Here is a 20,566-nt window from a genome sequence, read left to right on the forward strand (position 1 = left end):
TTTCCAAAAAGGCATAGCGGCAGGACAGCGGGATGGGGAATGGGCCTGGCTGGAAGGATCGCTATATGTGTATTTTTGTCGTCCATGTGTTGGATGAAGCGGAGAGCTGCCAGATAGCTTCTTTTCCACAGCTTGGAGTTACTGTTGGGAACAGATCCATGTATGGAAGCGAAAGCCGAAAGGCACAGATAAGCAGAGATCCAGCTATGCAAACCATGTTTAGAGACACTTAAAGGACAAGCATCTCAGGTCCTTTCTTTCTGGTAAATTCGGAGAAGCCATCATATCGGATCTTTTTTCACTCCAGCCCATGCTGACCGAGCCACCCAGACTTGACAGAGGTAGGTGCAGGGCTTTTGTGATGAAACTTATCTAAAGGATCATTCATGAATATTCCCTCCCGAGCTTTGATGTCCTTTAAGGGAAACTGCCAAGTGATATTTGGAAAGAAAGAAAGAAAGAAAGAAAGAAAGAAAGAAAGAAAGAAAGAAAGAAAGAAAGAAAGAAAGAAAGAAAGAAAGAAAGATTGATTTAGGTTGGGGCTGGTGACTGAGAGGTATTTAACAGCTCTGCCTTCAAAAGACAGGGCAGCTTGGTTACAGAGGAAAGTGACAGCACAGAATTGCTGCCAAATCTAATCCTTTTGTCTGGGGTCACTTACCGTTTGGATTTTTGTGGATACGAACCCTCCCGGATATTGCCAGCACCTATGAAATGAGCCACCGCTCCCCGTGGGTTCTGATGCTGCGTATTTTAGGCTGGGGTAGGTAGGATTTGACCTTTCCTTTGCCTGCTCCCCCGAAGCCAGCATAAACTCACACGTGGGGCTACTTCTTCCTTAGACATAGAGGAGCTGTCTGTAAACGACATTATTATTTTTGGCAGGGGAAGTCATTTTTGCAGTGTTTCTCAGCAGATCGGAGGTTGATTACATCCTGTTCAAAGATTCTTGGGTTGCTTTCACAAACACACGGCTTGCGCAAGTTGAAATTGCTGAAACCAGCTGAAGCACTGGATGTTTCTCAGTACCTCTAACATTTTTCTTTCCTTTTCATTAACGACGACTGGAAACAGGAACTTGAGCAGACGTTTCCCTAAAGATGCTTATAGCTGTCAGGGATGTGTTGGAAATAGCAGGTTGTGGCCGAATCACAAAAGCCGTATGTCTCAGGAGTCCAAAGTAAAAGTATAAACGTGAATACGAGAACAATCGTAGTATCTATGAGACTCTAGTCATTTTCTAAAATACTGGCTAACTCCGCCAAATCGTGTCGGTAACACTTTGAAATGCGACTCTAGCTAATTACCAAATTGTAATAATTAGACCATTAAAGCAGTTCTTTGAAAGTTGTTGGTAAAATCTGTGACCTATTGCCAAACACTTAAAAAAAATCAAGGGAAAAATTTACTGGTCACACATGTAGAATGTGTGCATTTTTTTGAAAATTGAATCAAAATAATTTTACCACAAGGAAATGAAATGCAAATCCAGAATTTCTCTGGTGGAGAATAATGCGTCTATATTTCAAGCAAGATTTTTAACTCTCTCGTTCTTTAGGCTTTCAATCTTATGATAGTGCAGGAAAGGAAAAAAGAAAGAAGAATTGGATGCGAGTTTTCCTTTCCTGATGACACAACATGATATGCAAAATGATTAATAAACAAGTACAAGAAAATAATAAAACGGCTTGTACTACTGACCAGGGAGATGTTCTTTGGATAAGTTAAATAGCGGGAAAAGCAATTCACGATGACGCTAGTGATGGAGAAGCTTCTCTCAAATTATGAGTATTTTATGATACCAAAAAAATGTGCAGAGAAAGAGAAAACATGGTTCTATTCCCATAACAAAATTTCATCATTATTAAAATAATTTTAATACTAAAGCATGGATGTTTTCATCAAATTATTCCTTTTCATGCCTATTTACCCTGACAATATATGAAATTAACAGCACATTCAAGTTTACCCTTTGCACATCTCCAAAATGGGCTATTTTATTCACTTAAAAATACTAATATTCTGGTACTGAGAGAGAGAGAGACAGAGAGAGAGAGAGAGAGAGAAAGAAGCAGGCAATAAACTTTGCCTTTTTTTTTTAAACTAACACATACAAGGTGTCTTAACTTTAGCTAAAGTGGAACAGGCCTACGAAAGGATGGCTTTAAAATACTGAACTAAACACTACATACCAACCGGCTTTTCTAAAGGAACAGTACAGCAGGAATCTGGGCAATTTTAAATAAGTAAAAGGTTATTTATTATAAATTATGTCACTGGTATTTGTGACCAGATGCAATGCATATATGATGTCATTGACTGCTTTCTCATATGCTTACTGCCAAGTACATTTCAAGTGCACATTCCTCAGGAGAAATGTCCTTTCCTGTTAGTCTTTAGCAAGCATATTCAGGAAGTGTAGTATATGTAATAAAGAGTGACTTATTGCTATTTTTCTAAATGGTATGTAAAGATCTATGAAAAAAATGACAAATAGTTAAACTACTTGACCTTTTGACTATAACTTCTGAAGCACTCATTGTGACTATACATGTAGAAAAACTTGGGGAGGTCATATTTTGAGAAGAGAAGTGATAGTATCGACAGCCTCATGTGAAAAAAAAAGACTTGGATGCTCTATGCTATAGTTAGCTGAGATATTAAGGAGATTCGTGGTGACCAAATACGATAAAGAAGTTGAAGTATCTTACACACAGAGCACAGATTTGAGGCTTATGTGTATATGACCATGCCAGACAGAATAGCTTCTGGGCCAGGTCACTTGGGCTCCAATGAGTAGGAAGAGGGAGTGCTTTTAGGGGCTTTGATGGGGAACAACTTCCCTGAACATTCAGGGCGGGGGAGGGGGAGCTTGTATGAAAGTAAGAGGAGTGGTTTACTTCTCCAGAGGTATGAAGGTATTTTGATCCACAGGAAAGGACATTAAGTTTCAAGGAAATGATAGCATTGGGTTACTTTTTAAACTTTTTCCCTTTTTAAACTTTTTAAACTTTTTTCCCTTGGGGGAAAAAAAGAGAGAGAGAGAGAGAGAGAGAGAGAGAGAAACAAACCCTAAGAGATTCTTTACGATGGGGAACAAACTGAGGTTTGAAGGAGGGACATGGGTGGGGGATGGGCAAAATGGGTGACAGGCATTAAGGAGCTCCTTAATGATGAGCACTGGCTTTGATATGTAAGTGAGGAATCACTGAATTCTACTCCTGAAACCAATAATACGCTATGTGTGAACTAACTAGGATTTAGACAAAAATTAGAAGAAAAAATTAAAAAAATAAAAATCCCCTTGGGAACTTGACATGAAATAAAAATTTCTCAGATGATTAAAAACTGTGGGACATTGAGTGGTCTCAGACAGACGACTGACGATTTGAAGGTTCCCCAGAATCCAGATCACTTGGCTTTCTGATTAGAGCTAATCTGCCTGCGCCGTATTTCTTTGAATTTCTTAAGCTTAAAGTTACATATTTTCAAGTGTCACGGCAAGATACCAGAAGAATTCCGTGACCGAAGAATTTTGAAGGTAGTTTTAAGGTTTATAAAGTAATGAGAAGGGAACAGATTCCCATGGCACTTAGTGCTGCTGAGGAGAAAATGGCCTCTCCTACCTCGCTGACTTCTTCCCATGCTTCTAACGTGACAATCACTCAGGAGAAGTAGTGTCCACACTGCACTCCTGATGAACCACATATGCTCATGGGGTCCAGGCAAGGTAGTTTACTTTTTAAATCTACCCCGTGAAATGTAAACCTGCAACCAGGATTAAGAACCACTCGTTTTTGCAATAAGAGAGTGGTAACTACTACAATTTATTTTGACAGGCGAGTTACAGAACCACAGCTGAAGATCAGAAATGAACCCTTGCCCAAAGAGATGATTTCCTTGAAAGCTGTACCGACGTAGTCTTTGCTGACAGGGAGTTCCTCTTTACAAGTTTCAGCATATTTAAAAAGTTTTCTCTATATCAAAGGATTGATATGGATCTAGTGACCTCTCTCATACTTCTTTAGCCTGAAATTTATGTGTGCTAGCCACAATTATTGAAAGGTTAAAAAATATGTATATGTGACGTTATGGCTCTGAATTATAGATGGTAAATGAAATTGTTTACTATTTTAGCGAGTATCAAACAGCCGTCTTTTCTGAAAGGGCTTGTTAATTTTGGATAGCAACAGTTTTCTAAGGAATAGGCAAATCATTGCCTTTTTTTGCTTTTTGCCTTTCTAAATGGCAAGTACTTTGGAAAGAGGGTGAGTGATTTTATGTGGAAGATATATTAATTTATCACATATCAAAATATATGAATAAGAAACTAATGGTAGCCAAAATATGATGAGGATATGTAGAGCCACAAGAAACTCCTTCCAGTTAAGTGGGAAATGAAGACTGGGCTGCCCAACCCTGCAAGGAAATAGTCTGGGCTTAATGTAAGTAAATAAAATTTGAAAATCTTAGATTTCAGCCCAGAATAAAGAAGACTATTCAACATAGTGGGTGGAAGCAGCAATCAGAGTTCTGACTGATGATGGTAGGTGGAGTCAGACAACCTGAGTTTCATTCTGGCTCTTCAATGTACATCATGGCTGTGCGACCTTGGACAGGTAACACCATCTTTGTAGGCCTCCATTTCCTTCTCTATAAATTTTGGGTAATAACAGCAATAACCACATTGAATGGATTAAGTGACAGAATGTAAACAAGGAATTTAGCATCATGACCAATAAATGTTGGTACCATCTTTGTAAGCAATGTCAATATCAAATCAGTCTCCTGAGGATACCTCTGAAACTAGGAATTTTAAACAGAAGAGTGATCATACTTCAAGAAGCATATATATGAATTCTTAAATGCCTTTCAACTCCGTTTCTAAAATCAACCCAGCACTAAAACTGAGCCTTTGGGAGGTACTGATTAAATAGTCTTTGATTGGTTGATGATTGAGCACATTGAATTCTTCTCCTACCTTTTCTAAACTATTTTATGGTGAGCCTTGAAACTGTCATTTAAGATATCAAAAATATATACAGATATATATTCACTCATGAATAGTATGAGACATGCAGAAAAAGCAATTTCAAAAATGAACTCATATCGTCATGGAAGAGAAAGGCATCAGTTAACATTTCTTGAATCATTTTCTGAGCAAGCTGTGTTTTAGATAGAAACAGAAGACTTCATTGAATAGTTGCTCTATTTAGAGTAATGCATTACATTCCAAGTAGTAATAATATATGATAGTAATTATAAGTCTAGGCCTTCAGTCTGTCCAGTAGTTTGCCCCCTTACAGATAAGATGTGATCATTTATGAAATGGCATTATCAATTGCAAGCTATACTTGAATTTCACTTAAAGAATTATAATTTTCACAAACTATTTCTAAATTTCAACTAATTTTATCACTGTTTTACCCATATGGATAAAATACTATAAAAAGTTTTGTTTTGGTTTTGGTTAAAGCTCTGAGTTCTAGATTTAGTCAAATCTATTAACTACCAATTATGAATTTTATTGTCATGCTGGACAAATTTCCTAGTAACCACCTTGACACGTGTTGAGCTCTATTATTTTCCAAGTATCTTTCAAAGCAAGTCACAAATATTAATTTATTAATTCTGATACTTGCTCTGTAAGATAAACAGACATTTTACAGAAAAAGAGTGGGGCACAGAAAGGTTAAGTAATATGCCCAAGGTCACACAGCAAGTAAACAGAAGAGGCAGGATTTGAAGCCTGTGCTTAATCTCTATGTTTAACTGTCTCACAATTGTTTCTTGGCCTTTTAAAAATGGAAGCAAATAAATTAATGAGTGAAAAAATTAATGTCAAAAAGTATTCAGTATAGTGTCTGATAAAAAAGCAAACCATGTTAGTCTTCTCAGATTACTGTTCATTTAATTTAATCCATTTAATGAGTAAGCTAACCATTTGAAACAGTGTTTCTGAATAAGAAAGTATAATAGGAAACAATATTTATTTACTATTATTTATTAATGTTAAGTATTTATTAAATAACAGTTCATATTTCTGAATAAGACATAATATTGACTGTTCTTTATAAACTAACATTTCCAAAATATTGACTGGACATTTTTCAGGCCTAGAGGTTAAATTATTATTTTGTGACTATATTCCATCCTCTTCCCCCTCTCTTTATCGTATTATTTTTCAATAAATAAGTAGCGAAATTTTTATATCCTTACCCCCCATCCTTCCCTGTTATGAAGCAAAGATGAGTTAGACAAAAATTATACAATGAGATAAGAATCATTCAAATGGAAGTTAGTATTGTATTCAGGGACCCATTTCACGTACATGTTAATTTGCATTTAAATTCCAGTTCATAAATCTAAAATGAAGAACAAGAACTGCACTTGGCATTCAAGTTGCATTTTAAATCAGGCTTATGAACATGGGACCTTCAGGAATTCAACATGCAATATTGTAGAATTATGTATTAGTTTTCTGAAAATTATAATGAAATGTATTTTAATTATGGCAATACAAATTATACAGAAGTTGGTCACTTATTTATTTATTTATTTATTTTGCAAAAAAGCATATGATGAAACTTTTTCCTCTTTTTATCATGCTTGTGGAGAAGACTAGAGGTCAAATCCATGTTCTACCACATTATTTTTATTCTATCACACAGGCAAGATCATTTATCTGATTGTTTCCCCAGAAATAATTTTGCTACTATTAATTTAAATATCCTTTTGCCTTAAAAAGATAAATATCTGCTGTGATGCAGGTAGGGGAGAAGGAAAGCAAATACGATTAAAGACAAACAAAAAATGGGGTTCCTGCAAGCCCCATAAATCTAATAGTTTACATTTTTTAAACTATCAACAGTCAACGACCATATGAACAATAAACAGCCATAATAACTCATTAAATAAAATCATATGACTTCCTGAGCAACTCAGAGTGTTGAAAAACAAAAACACCATATACTAAAAACCAGATCCCAAACCTTTCATTATTAAGAAACTAAATTGAGGTAATGCTATATACTTAGCTAATCCCTGGGTCTCAAAGCCAAAATTTAGGCCCATGCTTTCTTTGGAACACAGACAAAATAAATAATATAGAGAACATATGTCCCAAAGCTCACTTGTTCCCTTCAATAATCTATATGAATGTATTAGGATAATGTGTAAAGATCATGATGGCCATCTTTGCTGCTTCGTGGTAAAGAGCTTGGTTTAGGGTAAAGACTAAAGCAGAGTGGGAAGATAGAAAAAGTCCCTTTGATACTTTGGTTCCCTGGTTGTAGCATCAAAACCTGTGCCACTCACTGCATCCATAGGGGGATGAAAGATTCTCTCTCTCTCTCTCTCTCTCTCATTCTCTCTCTCTTTTTTTATTTGGTCTTACTGTTTTAAACCATTTTATTTTATTTTATTTTATTTTATTTATATTATTTTATTTTAGCTTATTTATTTAGTTTGAGGGAGAGAGAGAGAGGGAGAGAGGAGAGAGAGAGAATCCCAAGCAGCCTCTGTGCTGCCAATGCAGAGCCCTATGTGGGGTTCGAACTCACAAACTGTGAGATCATGACCTGAGCTGAAACCAAGAGTTAGATGCTTAACCGACTGAGCCACTCAGATGCCCCTTAAACTGTTTTATTTTAAAATAAAATATTAGATGCGTCTTTACAATTTGCCTAACCGTAAGGTCCAAGGCTTAAGTGTTTTTCTCAGAATAAATGGGAAGTCAGTCCCCAAAGATAGGGTCTTAGCAACACAAAGAAACTGAGGCCACAGCTTCTCCTGGCTGGAGCCACAGGTCAGAGGGCCCAAGGACTCCTAAGACCAGCAGTCACTACAGAGGAAAATTTCTCAGCAGTGTCCCAGTGGGGATGCTGCTATCACATGAGGAAAGCCAAAACTACTAGAGCTCCTGTGGATGATATATTCTTATTATTAAGATTTTGGTCCTGTGTGGTGTAGGAGATGGGGTCACAAAATAGAAATTGCTGCTAGGTGAGCAAGGGGCAGCTTCCAAAGGGCATGATGAGGAACAAACCCAAAGGTGACAGATGTTCATACAGCCAGTGAAGGACTTAAAAGAAGACTTCTCTTCCTGAGTCTTTTCCCTATCCTACTAAGAGCTTTACTGGGTGATCTCTAGAAAGTTCTTTGCCTCCAAGTGTCTCTGGTTCAAATACAGATCAATTTTCAAAAACAAAGAGCATAGATTGATTCCATGTCCTTCCAAAGACTGCATGCATGTCAAAAGAGAGTACTTGCTAATTGAAGCACCTAGAACTCAAGGAGATTTATGAAAATTGACAACATTATTTTAAAATGTCAGTTTTCTAAAGTGATCAAGTGTGTGAAGTTATTTTTAACTTGTAGACACTGGCTTACAAATAATTCATAAATTTTAAAAAGTTGCTTAAAGAGTACCTCTCTAAATCTCTTTTTCTATCAGTATTTCCTTGGGAGTGAAGGGCAAATGCCCTCTATGTTTCTATAGCTACTAATAACAATGGTAGCTAACACAGAAAGCAATTTCTATGTGCCAAGCACTTTTCTCAGTGTATTTACATGTATTAACTCATTAAATCCTGACAATAAGCTCATGAGCTGGATCCCATTGCCATCCTCATTTTCTGATGAGGAAAATGAAACAGGGAGGGACTAATGAAACCCTCCCAAGGTCACACAGCGAATAAATAGTAGAGCTGGACAAATCTGGCTCCAGAGTCAATCTTACTATCCACTCCACTATGGGCAAGTACATAACAGAAATTAATAAAGAAAGGTAACTACTTGTATCTAGTAATGCTACTTCTAGTCCTTATAATCTTACAGAACATAATTCCTATTCTGACTGACATTCCTTGAAGTCTCTGAAGAACAGCAGTGACTACATTTCCCTCAAACTTTCTCTATGTCCCAGTTTATTCAATGGATCCTCTTATGACATGTGTGTGAATTCCAGCTGAGTATAATGCCTAAAAACTCTTCTTTGAATGTGCACTAGATTCTTTCTGTATATTTTTTGAGAGAGAGAGAGAGAGAGAGAGAGAGGGAGAGAGAGAGAGAGAGAGACAACGCTCCAGTGAGGGGCAGAAGGAGAGGGAGAAAAATCTCAAGCAGGCTCCATGCCCTATGCAAAGCCTGATGTAGGGCTTGAACTCACTACTGTGAGATCACAACCTGAGCCAAAATCAAGCCACAACCTGACACTCGACTAATTGAGTCACCCAGGAACCCCTGTTCCTCTCTCTCTCTCTGTCTCTTTTTTTTTTTAATTTATTAGTTGATGTGTTGAAGGGATTGAAGGCTACAGCTCAGCCAACAAGTATGTTGCAGGTAATTTTAAGGGTTCCACGTGCAGGCCCTTGAGATGTACCCCTATCAAATTTCATCTGTTAAGATCTCTGTGGATCCTAAATGTCACCCAGATGGTTTTTATTCTTCAACTTTGATATATATTGCAAACATAGTGAGAGTGGCTTTTATATCTCTATCTGGTACTCTGACAAAGTATTTGGCCAAAGACAATGCCATGCGGCATACCACTCACTTTCTATCCGTCCTGAGTCAGCAATCTTTGAGCACAGTTGTTTAGTACGGATTCCACCTAACTGCATTATCAATCAGTCCATATTTCTCTGCTTGGTCCAAAGCACTTTTGTGTAGGTATGTAAAATCTCTTAATGAAAATCAGAAATCATGTGCCAATAGCATTTCTCTGTCCAGCTAGTTTAAGATCCCCACATGTTATGAGGTTAGACTGACTTGACATTGAACATTGAAAGTATATTGGCTTATTAGCAATTTTGTGGCCCCTCTTCCAATCTCCAGAGTTCCTCAGGCTATTGATTGGTTCAAGGTTATCTTTTGAAAAATTTTCATACATTGTATGTAATTTACTTAAGCAAAGCATCTGAACAAATTTGGAACAACCAGGTGCTATCTTACCATCACTTTTACCTTTGACTCTAGTTTCCCATTACTAATGCTTACTGTCCACCTTCCTATCCATACATCCAACCGTCTATTCAACCTATGTCTGCAGACACCTTGAGTCACACTTAATATTTTCAGAGTTAAACTCATCATTTTTATATCCACCTGACTGATCTCTCTGGTTTATCTAACTTTTTGATTAACCTTAAAACCAAAAAGTCAGCTGAGACTCCTTTCCTTGACTGTCTCTCTACCACAACAAATCAGTCCTCAAATTCGATAGTTCGTGTCTCCTTAATGTCTCTTATATCTATCACCACTGCCTTTTACAGCTATTACATGACTTATTTCAGTAACATGCTATGAGATGCCTTTCCTCCAGCCTGGCCGCTCCCACTATTCTCCTCTTAGTCGCCAAAATGGTCTTGCTAAAACACAATTTCAAACAGACACACTCATATGTAAAACCTTTGAATGAATCCCTAAATCTTCCAGAATAAAATCCAAAGTCATTAGGTTAGTACCAAGGACCCTTGAAATCATAGACCTGCTTATGTCTCTAGCCTTGTCCTCCTCTATCAGCCTAATAAACATCCTTTGTCCCAGCTTTACCAAACTATTTGTGATTCACTAAAACGGTCTCAAGTAGCTCTGATCTCCATTTTCTTACATGTTCATTACCTTCTTTCTTCAGTGTTCGTTTCTCTTTTCACTTAACAAACCCCGCCCTTGCTCTAAGACTCAAAACAAGAACCATTCCCTCCTTAATGCCCCTCCCCCATTATCCTATTCTGATCTGTTTTCTTCCATTGTGCTCCTGCTAGACCCCACATAGATCTCCATGATCATACTTAGTATTGTCAGTGTGTGTTTTGCTGCCTCCTCATTAGACTCTAAGCAACTTGGGGGCATGTACTTATCTTCCTCACCTTGGTATATGAAAGGCTTGACACAGTGTCTGACATACAGCGGGTGTAGTCCATAAATACTCAGTGAATAATGAAATGAATAATTCTCATTGGATGGAGAACTAGAAGAAAATGTTCTTTAAGGAATTATGTGTCTTGTGTCTTCCACATGCCCAAGCAGGAGGCCTGTCCTTCCTCATTTACCTCCAAACTGTTAATTGTAAGAATCCTACTGGTTCTTTATATCCCAAGGTCCACCTGACAAACTAATAAACAGATTCTTGTAATATTACTGATTCACATGTTGAAGGATGTGTGGGTTTTGGTGGTTGATTAACTTAAAAATGTAGTATATTTATTGTAGGGCTATCCAAACTCACCAATCTCAGAAGCTATCACCAGCCTCAAAATGAGAGGATTTACAGGGAAGAGAAGGTAATTGAAACCTTTCTCTTTTAGATGAATATTATTTTTCATTATCTTATGTTCCAATACCCATAAATATTCTGAGAATAGCTTTTTAAAAATCAAGCATAGGTTTATTTGTTTATTAGGGGGGAAAATGACACATGGTGATGGTGAGAAACTTCCATTAGCATTTTTAGCAACCTTATCCAGATCGTGATCCAACTGTTTGAAGTACTTACCACACAGTGGTATTTTCTGTCTTTAGATGGTTCTGAAATCCTTTTGGATAATACTTTTAGAAATGGGTTTTAATCTGACAACAGCAGACACCATTTGAGTAGTGCTTCCATTTGGATCTGGAAACTTACTTCAGTTTACAATGTACATAAGTAGATATGCCAAGGATACCTAGTCAAATAATCTATTTATTTAGGCCAGTGTGGATACCTCATTTAGATAACATCTAAAAACGTAGACAGCATCTAAAACTTGACTTCAGTTTTGTATTGTTCCATTTATTAGAGCCAAAATATTTCTTGCCAGTGAGGAAAAAATGATAATGAGTAAGCTGCAGGTACCTGAACGTAGCGCCTGAATTGATCTTTCTATTTTTAAAAAGGATAAAATGATACCGCTTGAGAACCAAATAATTTCTGGCATCTAACAACTGGCATCTAACTGTAACTGCTGACAGTCCTTTATGAAAAAGGCTAACTCTACCAAAGAAGGAAGCAAATCTTTAAACAAGCATGGATTTCAATGCTTGGAGGCTGGGAGCAAAACTACCGCACTCAAAATCCTAAGTCCTGTCTTCAAGATCCCATTCTGTCACAAAGCAAATAGTTACCAAGTCACTAATCTTTTCCAGACCTTGTTTTCTCTGTGGGATGATGAAGTTGGACTTCATAGCCACTGGAATGCCTTCTTGCTATAAAGTTCATGGTCAGAAGTGTGAGCAACAATGGAGAAATAGACTTGTAGGAAGGCTTTCATATGTACATGTTGGTTTCTCACTCACTAACTGATACATCCCTGATTTGCTCCTAAACCCACTCTTTGTTCTTGGTATGGCTTTCCATTTTTACATAAATTGCCCCAGTCCTTGTCATCTGATGAAAAATAAGGTGTAAATGGGAAAGAAATAAAAATATGTTTGAAGTGGGGCACCTGGGCGACTCAGTCGGTTGCCGTCCGACTTCGGCTCAGGTCATGATCTTGTGGTGTGGGAGTTCGGCCCCACATCGGGCTCTGTGCTGACAGCTCAGAGCCTGGCACCTGCTTCAGATTCTGTGTCTCCATCTCTCCTTGCATTTCCCCTGCTCGTGCTCTGTCTCTCTCAAAAATAAGCAAAAACATTAAAAAAAAAAAAAACAAACATGCTTTAAGAGTTTGTTCTGACCTGGACCCTTCTTTTTTGTCTTGCACATGTAATATAGGATATGTTGTTCCTCAGAAGGTGGCTTGTCATTTGCAACAACATGGATAGTCCATAAGGGTATTGTTTTCAGTGAAATAAATCAGATAGAGGAAGACAAATACCATATAATTTCATTTAAATGTGGAATCTAAAGGACAAAACAAATGATCAAAACAAAACCCCCCAGAAAGGCAGATAGTTTTCTTTCAGGCATAGAATAATAATAAAAAGGATTATGACTACCACTTGTTGAGCTACTACATTGGAAGTACGACAAGCTAGAATTTGAATGTATGTCTACCTGACATTAAAAATCTATGCTCTTTCCACCATATCTTGCAATCTGGGTAATCATCATTCAAAATGGCAGATTTTGTTACCATGAACACAGAAGAAATCATGTCTGTGACCAATCATAAGATTGTGTATCAAATGATATATAACTTTTCCACTTTATTTATCAAAGTGTTTCTATTCAAAGCAAACAGAGTACAAAGTTCATTTATCTAGCATCAAAACTCGTCTCCCAGTGCTATGACTTCTCATTTCAATTGCAGCTTCACATCCTCATTTGTAAATGGATGATAATAACAATGATTCCGTTGCAGTTGAGGGTGTGTGAGTAAATGAAATAATAGATGAGAAGTCTTAAAAACATGACAAATGACAAAGAATTTGCTTTCATCCTCTCTCTCCATATTTTCCTCAGAAAATACAACTAAGCTCATCAGACAGAAAGACAGAAGTGCTTGCTTCTGATCCCAGCTCGGCTGGTGGCTGGCACAAATTATATTCATGAATGAATGACATGAACTTTTCTGAACATCAGCCAAAGGGAAGGTGAAACTAAATAATCTCTAGGTCCCATTTGGCTTTACATGATTATAATTTATTTAGTCCCTAAACCAATTAATTTCTCATGCCTGTGCTTCCACTTTGGAATCTGGAGCTTAGTTTTAGTGTTTTCAGTAAAAATGTTTTTCAAAAAAGCTGTTGGACTGGGAACAAAAATGTCCAGGTACCTGAAAGAAATTACAAGTTAAAAGGATGAGTCACCGAAGGCAGTGGGACCGCCAGACCTGTCAGGCCTGTTATTCGAATTGGGGCCAAATGATTCAACTATTTGATTGTAGTGATTGCAGAGGCCTGCAGAGAGGGGAAGGCACACACATTTGGGTGGATCAGGTCTGACCTGAAGTTTCGCAGAGCTGCAAAAAGGGAATAAGTGTCGAGTGTATTAAAAAAAAAAAACACCAACTTGGGACAGAGAAAATGAAGAAGAGGAAACTCCATCACAGTCAAAACATAACTACGGATTGGTTGTCCATTGGCATAAATAACATGGGAAAGATTGCTGGATTATGATGGCGAGAGAACTGGGGTCTAGGCCTTGTTTTCCAACACCCCACTTCTGTGATCTCGGTAAACTTATTTTCATTTTCTGGATCGAAGCTTCTTTGATCTTAAAATAAGAGCTTGACTTGGGTGATTACCAAAGGTCCCGCACAACTGTCAAATTGTATTCATGGGAGAAACACAGATAATGTTATGAAATATCCTTTTTCATATGGAAAGAATCTCTTTGAAGTTGGTTTGTCTTTGGGCCGTACAGCTTCAAAATAGAAATTCTGTATTTTAACATCAGGCTTGTCATTTCCACATTCTTATACCAAGAAGTATAACTATGGTAGAAGTGTAGTGAATGGCAGGGTTTTCGAATCCAGATCGGAGAAAACATTGCTTACCAATTCTTCATTGTTACTGATTTGTAGATATTCTTATTCTGTGTCTAGTATAACACATGTTTCTCTATAACATGATTAGCATCTTTGCCTATTTATTCCAACTAGCTGTCAGCCATCATAAGGCTTTACCACGCTTTATAATTTTTGCTTCTTTTTCACTGATGTTATTGATACCCTGTGTTCAATACCTTTGCCAAATTGACATCAGTCATCTATGATTTTGAGTTTATCCTTAGACATCCTTTGCTATTGGAATAGGCAATTGTGAATCCATGACTCCTTCTCATTCCCCACAAATCATCTCAAAATATACCACATTACCTTCAAACCTTCACTGTTGTCCCTTCAGTGTATACTTAGAACTTTCCATAATGAAGATGCATTAAGTACCTAGAAGATACTTATCTTTGTGTCCTCGACGCTTATTGAGATGCTAGGTATCTGGGAGGTTCTAATCAGTCTTGAATAGATTAATATATTCATATTTATAAGAAGAAGCAGAACATTATGCATTCAGTATATGAGCAGAAGCTTCAGAAAAACAAACAATTAGAGGATATGAAAGGAACAAATAAAGATCTGAAAACTTCACAACAAAATTATTCTGTGCTTATTGCCTTCTGAAATACTAAAGTTTCTGTTTAGAATCCACATCAATAATCAAAGGTTAAAGCAACAACAAAAACCCATCTCTCCATGCTTTCCAATGAGCCACGTGCTTTAAAGGCAGGCACATTGCCTCTGCCCCATCAGCGCATGATTGCACATTCCAAGTGACTGATGCTATTTAGTTGATGCATATTTTTCTTTGCTATACGTAAAATATCCACACACTTTCACCAGTTTCTTGGTGGAAAAAAAAAACCTCATACATATTTAATGTCATCAAAGTTCTCCTGAATGTGTCTTGATAGGTAAGGGGAAAATATTTTTGTGTGTATTTGTTTTTAACACAGACTTAAAGGCACAATGTAAAATGTCACAAGTGTATCAGTGTCTCTCTTCCTCCACCCCTGGCAATCACCATTCTACTTTCTTTTCTTTTCTTCCTCCCTTTTTTAAACACCTCCCTTCTTTCTCCCCCCAGTTTCTGGTAACTGCCTTTCTACTCTATGCTACTATGTATCCAGCTCTCCCTACCCCCAAGTTTATTGAGAAACAATTGATGTACATCACTGTGTAAATTTAAGGCATACAGCATGATGGCTTGATTTACATATATTGTGAAATGATCAGCACAGTAGATCCAGCTAACATCCATCATCTCATACAGATACAGTAAAAAGAAAGAATAAAACAAAAAAGAAAAAAATTCTCCTCACGATGAGAATTCTCAGGATTTTATTCTCTTGACAACTTTCCTATACACCATACAGCAGTGTTAGCTGTAGTCACCACGTCGTACATCGCATCCCCAGGACTTACTCGTCTTATAACTGGAAGTTTGTACCTTTTGACCACCTTCTTCCAGTTCCGCCTCCCCACCCTCTGCCTCAGAATCACAAGTCTGATGTCTTTTTCTAAGAGTTTGGGTTTGGGGGGTTTGTTTGTTGCTGTGTTGTGTTTGTTTGCTTTTTATGCCACGTGTAGGGGAGATCATAAAGGATTTGCCATTCTGTGTCTGGCTTATTTCCCTTACTATAGTGTTCTCCAGCTTTATCCATCCACGTGAATGCTGGAGACAGGTGGGGGTGATGGGTGCATAGTGAAATGAATACCACGAACACCGCAGAACTATGCACTTGAAAATGGTTAAGATACTAAGTTTTGTGTTAGTGTATTTTACTATAACAAATAGATGTTATGAGAAGTGTATCACCATGCGAAGGTGAGTGAGTTCCCTCATTTCACATTGGGCTATAAAAATCTGAGGACTGGCTTTTTAATAAGGTGACACTGTATTGGCTCCTTGGGGACTTAGAAAAGCATTTGATCGGCTAAAGTTTTGAGGTTGTTCCTATGGGAGAATTCTGCCAACAGACCTGATCCTTTTCCTGCTCAGAGACCAGCCCCACAGAGGAAGGTTGTCAGGAAGCCACTTAATAGCTCTTGTGAGAGTGGAAGCCTGAGAGTTAAATGCTGCATTTGTCTCAGGGGAGAGGACAGCCTGCCTGCTCTTTGGCCCTCCAGACTTCTACCCTCTCACTCCAACTGCAATGTTCTAAACCCAAAGTAAAACTGAGTCTCCAGCCCACTTCCCCTTCCAGCAATATGCCACAGTCCCCTTACCACTAGGGGGAAAAAAAAGCTGCTCTGGCATCTCCTGGGAGTAATGCTTGAATGTCAGAAAAAGGAGAAGAGACTTTTAGGTTGGTGACAAGACTTAGAACCATGACCCTGGGAAGGAAAGTTCTTCCTACTTTCTTCTGCTTTGTACCCCACCTTATGAGGAGTCCATTTTCAGTTCTGCATCTGGTCCATATGTCATGTGGTCCTTAACACAAATGCTGTGGCATAGACAGACAGATGGATAGATCTTTTTGGTGTACAAAGCCCATGGACTACCATTTAAGCACAGCAAAGTATGAGGGAAATTTTACCTTGGTTTTACAGGTGGTGGAACTGAGCAGGGAGACCTGATTTTGAATTCGGTTTCTGCTATAAATTACCAGCAGCATGTCACCTTAGCCTCACTGTCTTATCTGTAAAACAGAGATCCCGATGATGTCCGGGGTTGATGCAATAGCTTCATGGGATGTTTGCAAGGCACTCAGTGCTATGCCTGACACAGAGTAAGCACTCAATCAACAAGAGTTGCTATCATTAGAATATTATTATTTCCACAATCATGGCTATCTTGTGGGATTTTAGCCCAGATCTTCTACTTCTAGCTCACCATTTTTTTTGCTGTCTCAGGGCCATAGTCTCACGCAGCATTGCAATCTACCTCAGGGCAGATGGAAGCCTCAGTCAGAGAACACTGTGTACCTTTTCTCTGCTCTCCCTGAAATATTACAATGAGTAGCTACTCTTGAAAGTATTAATAATGTTGAGACGTGAGCACAGTCTTGAAAAGTCTCAGTTAAGTAAAGAAACCAAATGATACTTAAAACGAAAAGGGCACAAGGAGAGAATTCCTGTGAATTTAAGTCACCTTTTGGTTAGGAGGAAAACAAAATATGAATAAGGAGATTAATGGGTGAGTGCAAAATGTTTGGGTTTCTTTGCCTCTGCCCACCCCTTTTGGTCACTTTACTTAAAAAGAAAAGCATTTGATTTTGTTCAAAATTACACTGTCATCTGAGACTTCCCTTTTGACAATAAAAGGGAACATGCTTATTCTTTCCACGTGCTGGGCAGGATCTAAAAAAAAAAAAGGCAAAAGCAAAAAAAAAAAAAAAACAACCATACACACACAGGAAAAACAAAATACTGGAGAGTAAGCAGCTTAGGAATCGTGTTTCAAGAGAATTTGCCTCCACATCTATGAAGTGAGATGGTAACAGTCAACCCTAAGAGCATATTAATGGACCCAAATCTCCTAATGTCTATCTCATGGCAGTTCCCAGGCATTTATAGTCTTTCACCAGCTTTCTCAGGGAACTTGGGGGAGTGAGGGAGGAGGATTATGGACAAAAAAGGCTTTACTTTCTTTTAGTCTATTTATTTCTGTGCACAGAAGGTGTCCCCCTTGTGGTGACAGCAAAGGCTAGTCTGGCATTTCATCTAATCTTGTGGTACTTGTGATATTTCACACATGTACAAAGACCTTTAGTTTTTTGTCTATCCACCCTTTAATAGCTCGTGCCTCCAAAAGGGTAAACTTTTACTCAAATACTCATTCCTATCTGAAGGTTAATGCTAAACCCAAAGCCAGATAGGCAGTCCACTGGCTTTAAACTTTTTAACCTTGGTTATTATTATTTTAAAATTCTCCTTCCTTGGGACTGAGTGTATTGTTTTTCCATGAAGTAGTATCAGAGATTAAGATGGTGTTATCTGTCCATTAACAATTTATTTACTGGAGCATGAAAAAGTGCTTAAGCCCAAGTGTCTGTGTCAATGCCATGGCCAAGCATTAAGCTTTCTCAATTATACAACCTGCTCTGTCGTTTTTAGCAGCCATGGAAAAACCAGTCTGAGTCAGCAGGCACCGCAATGGGCTCCTTTCATTCCTGTTCCTCTCTCCTTGGAGTTGGAGTAAACACCAAAGTAGGGAGACTTGGCAATTTGAGGTATTTTCAAGGAAGTATCTCCATTGAACTGCGTTGTCTGTTCTGAGCAGCGAGTTGGAATGAACTTTTTCCCCTCCTTGTACTGTGTCAATATATCCAATTATCTTCGCCAAAACTTACAGAATAGTAAAGTCTTCCATGCTGCAGTATTCAAGCAAAATGAAAGATTATTAGGAGATCTGAAATTTTAGTTTTGGAAAGAAAATCCAAACTAGACTTTATGTTAATTGGAGAACTAAAAAAGAGAGAAATGTGAAATGTTCTTCCCAATCAGCTATCTTCTATAACTAAAGTAATTTCTAAGATACTTGGGGAAAATGTACATTATGGATCTAAAGTGTTGACAATTGCCAAATATTAAGGAGAAAATCTGAGTTGTGGCAAATCAGTGTTTAGCAGTATGGCTTTCTACATCATTTATATTTCATTTTTAATGCAGCTTTCTCAACGAAACCTGACAGAATGTTTTAAACCTCTGGCAATTTGAGAGCCTGGCATATTTCCTATATACAATGCATATTGTAGATTGAATAATTGGGAAAAAATAAAGTGTATATTTCAACAATGCTTGGCTTATTTACACCATCTTCTCAAAAAAGATTTATGCAACAATATTATGGACAATAGATTAGGACGATACCAAGAGGAAACCTCACTAATATGGTGCTCTTGTACATATTTTTCCCTTTCTACATATTCTTTCTAACTTTTCCTTCTGGATATGCTATATTCTGTGTTTTACAAAAGTGTTACAATTTTCAAAATTTTAAAGCATTAGAATGCCTCACATAATACATATTATGGAGTATGAGAATTATTTATTAAAAAGAGGGATAGATGTTATTGTCTAAGAACAGAATTAAGCATCCAAACTGAGGCATGCTGAAATAAATGCCATCATACTTGATACTCAGAATGAAACAGAGGATATCAATACTGTCTTTCACAGTGTATATTTCTCGTACACCGTGAATGTATTTTTCTGGCAGACATCGTTTGAATAAATTTGTTGATCATGCGTTTAAAATTCTGTAGTATAAACAATTCTATTGCTTCATGTCAGCAGCCTGTCAAAGTGGAGAAGGTGGAGCAGACATGTAGATCAATTCAAAGCAATGGTTGATTCGTTCATTATCATTGACATTTGTGAACAGAAATGAATTGATAAAATGTAACTGTGTCTTTGTCAGTGATTGGGCTACTCATTTTTCTGTGGCTATGGGCACAGTCTAACTTATAAAACTAGTCCTTTTATCATGCCCTGTGATCTTAGGACAAACTGCCACTGAGCTACTATTGAATCGTGGGACCCTTATGAAGCTCATCTAAGGCAAAATCCCCATTGTCCAAAGCACTAAATTGTTTTCCCGGGGAATACTGTATACTCATTTTTGAGGACTTAAAATATAAGTCACCAGGAAGGCAAAACATATGGGAAAAACTTCAGTGGCAAAACAAGTGAGATTTAATTTATCTGAGAAAGTATAAGAGTTACCTTCCCATATGGAAAGATCCATCATCCAAAAGTTGAGGGTTTTGTTTAGAGTATAGCAACAACACCCCAAGGAGAATTTTTAGCATGGGAGAGCTCCAAACAACATAAAGAAGTTTCCAGTAATTTGAGAGCCACAACAAGGGGTTGTGCTTCCTTGCAAAGAAGTGTGATTAACTTAAGGGTGATTAACAGTGTTCAAAGAGTGCCAGACAATGAATTCTCAGATGTGTTAGTAAAGGACATATTTTATTACAAAAAATTTTTGGACTATAGCCTTTAGGGGCACTTTACATTTTAAATTATTTCTTTATTTATTTTTCTTTTTTAATATTTATTTTATTTTTGAGAGAAAGAGAGAGACACAGCAAGAATGGGGGAGGGACAGAGAGACAGAGAGAATCACGGAAACCCAAGCAGGTTCCAGGCTCCCAGCTGTCAGCACAGAGCCGGGTGCAGGGCTCAAACCCATTAACTGT

At 37.7% G+C, this 20,566-nt stretch overlaps 1 protein-coding gene across 1 annotated transcript in view; it reads left to right on the forward strand.

Annotated features, from left to right (window-relative positions):
* The first annotated feature begins 271 nt into the window (after positions 1-271).
* SLC8A1 (solute carrier family 8 member A1) overlaps positions 272-20,566 on the forward strand; it is a 386,260-nt gene continuing 365,965 nt past the window's right edge. The window contains exon 1 of the mRNA XM_077764224.1: positions 272-341. The gene's annotated coding sequence lies outside the window, so the exon portion shown is untranslated. The remainder of the gene's footprint in view (positions 342-20,566) is intronic.

This window comes from Crocuta crocuta, unplaced genomic scaffold (genome assembly GCF_008692635.1).
Source record: "Crocuta crocuta isolate KB4526 unplaced genomic scaffold, BGI_CrCroc_1.0 scaffold164, whole genome shotgun sequence".
NCBI lineage: Eukaryota > Metazoa > Chordata > Mammalia > Carnivora > Hyaenidae > Crocuta > Crocuta crocuta.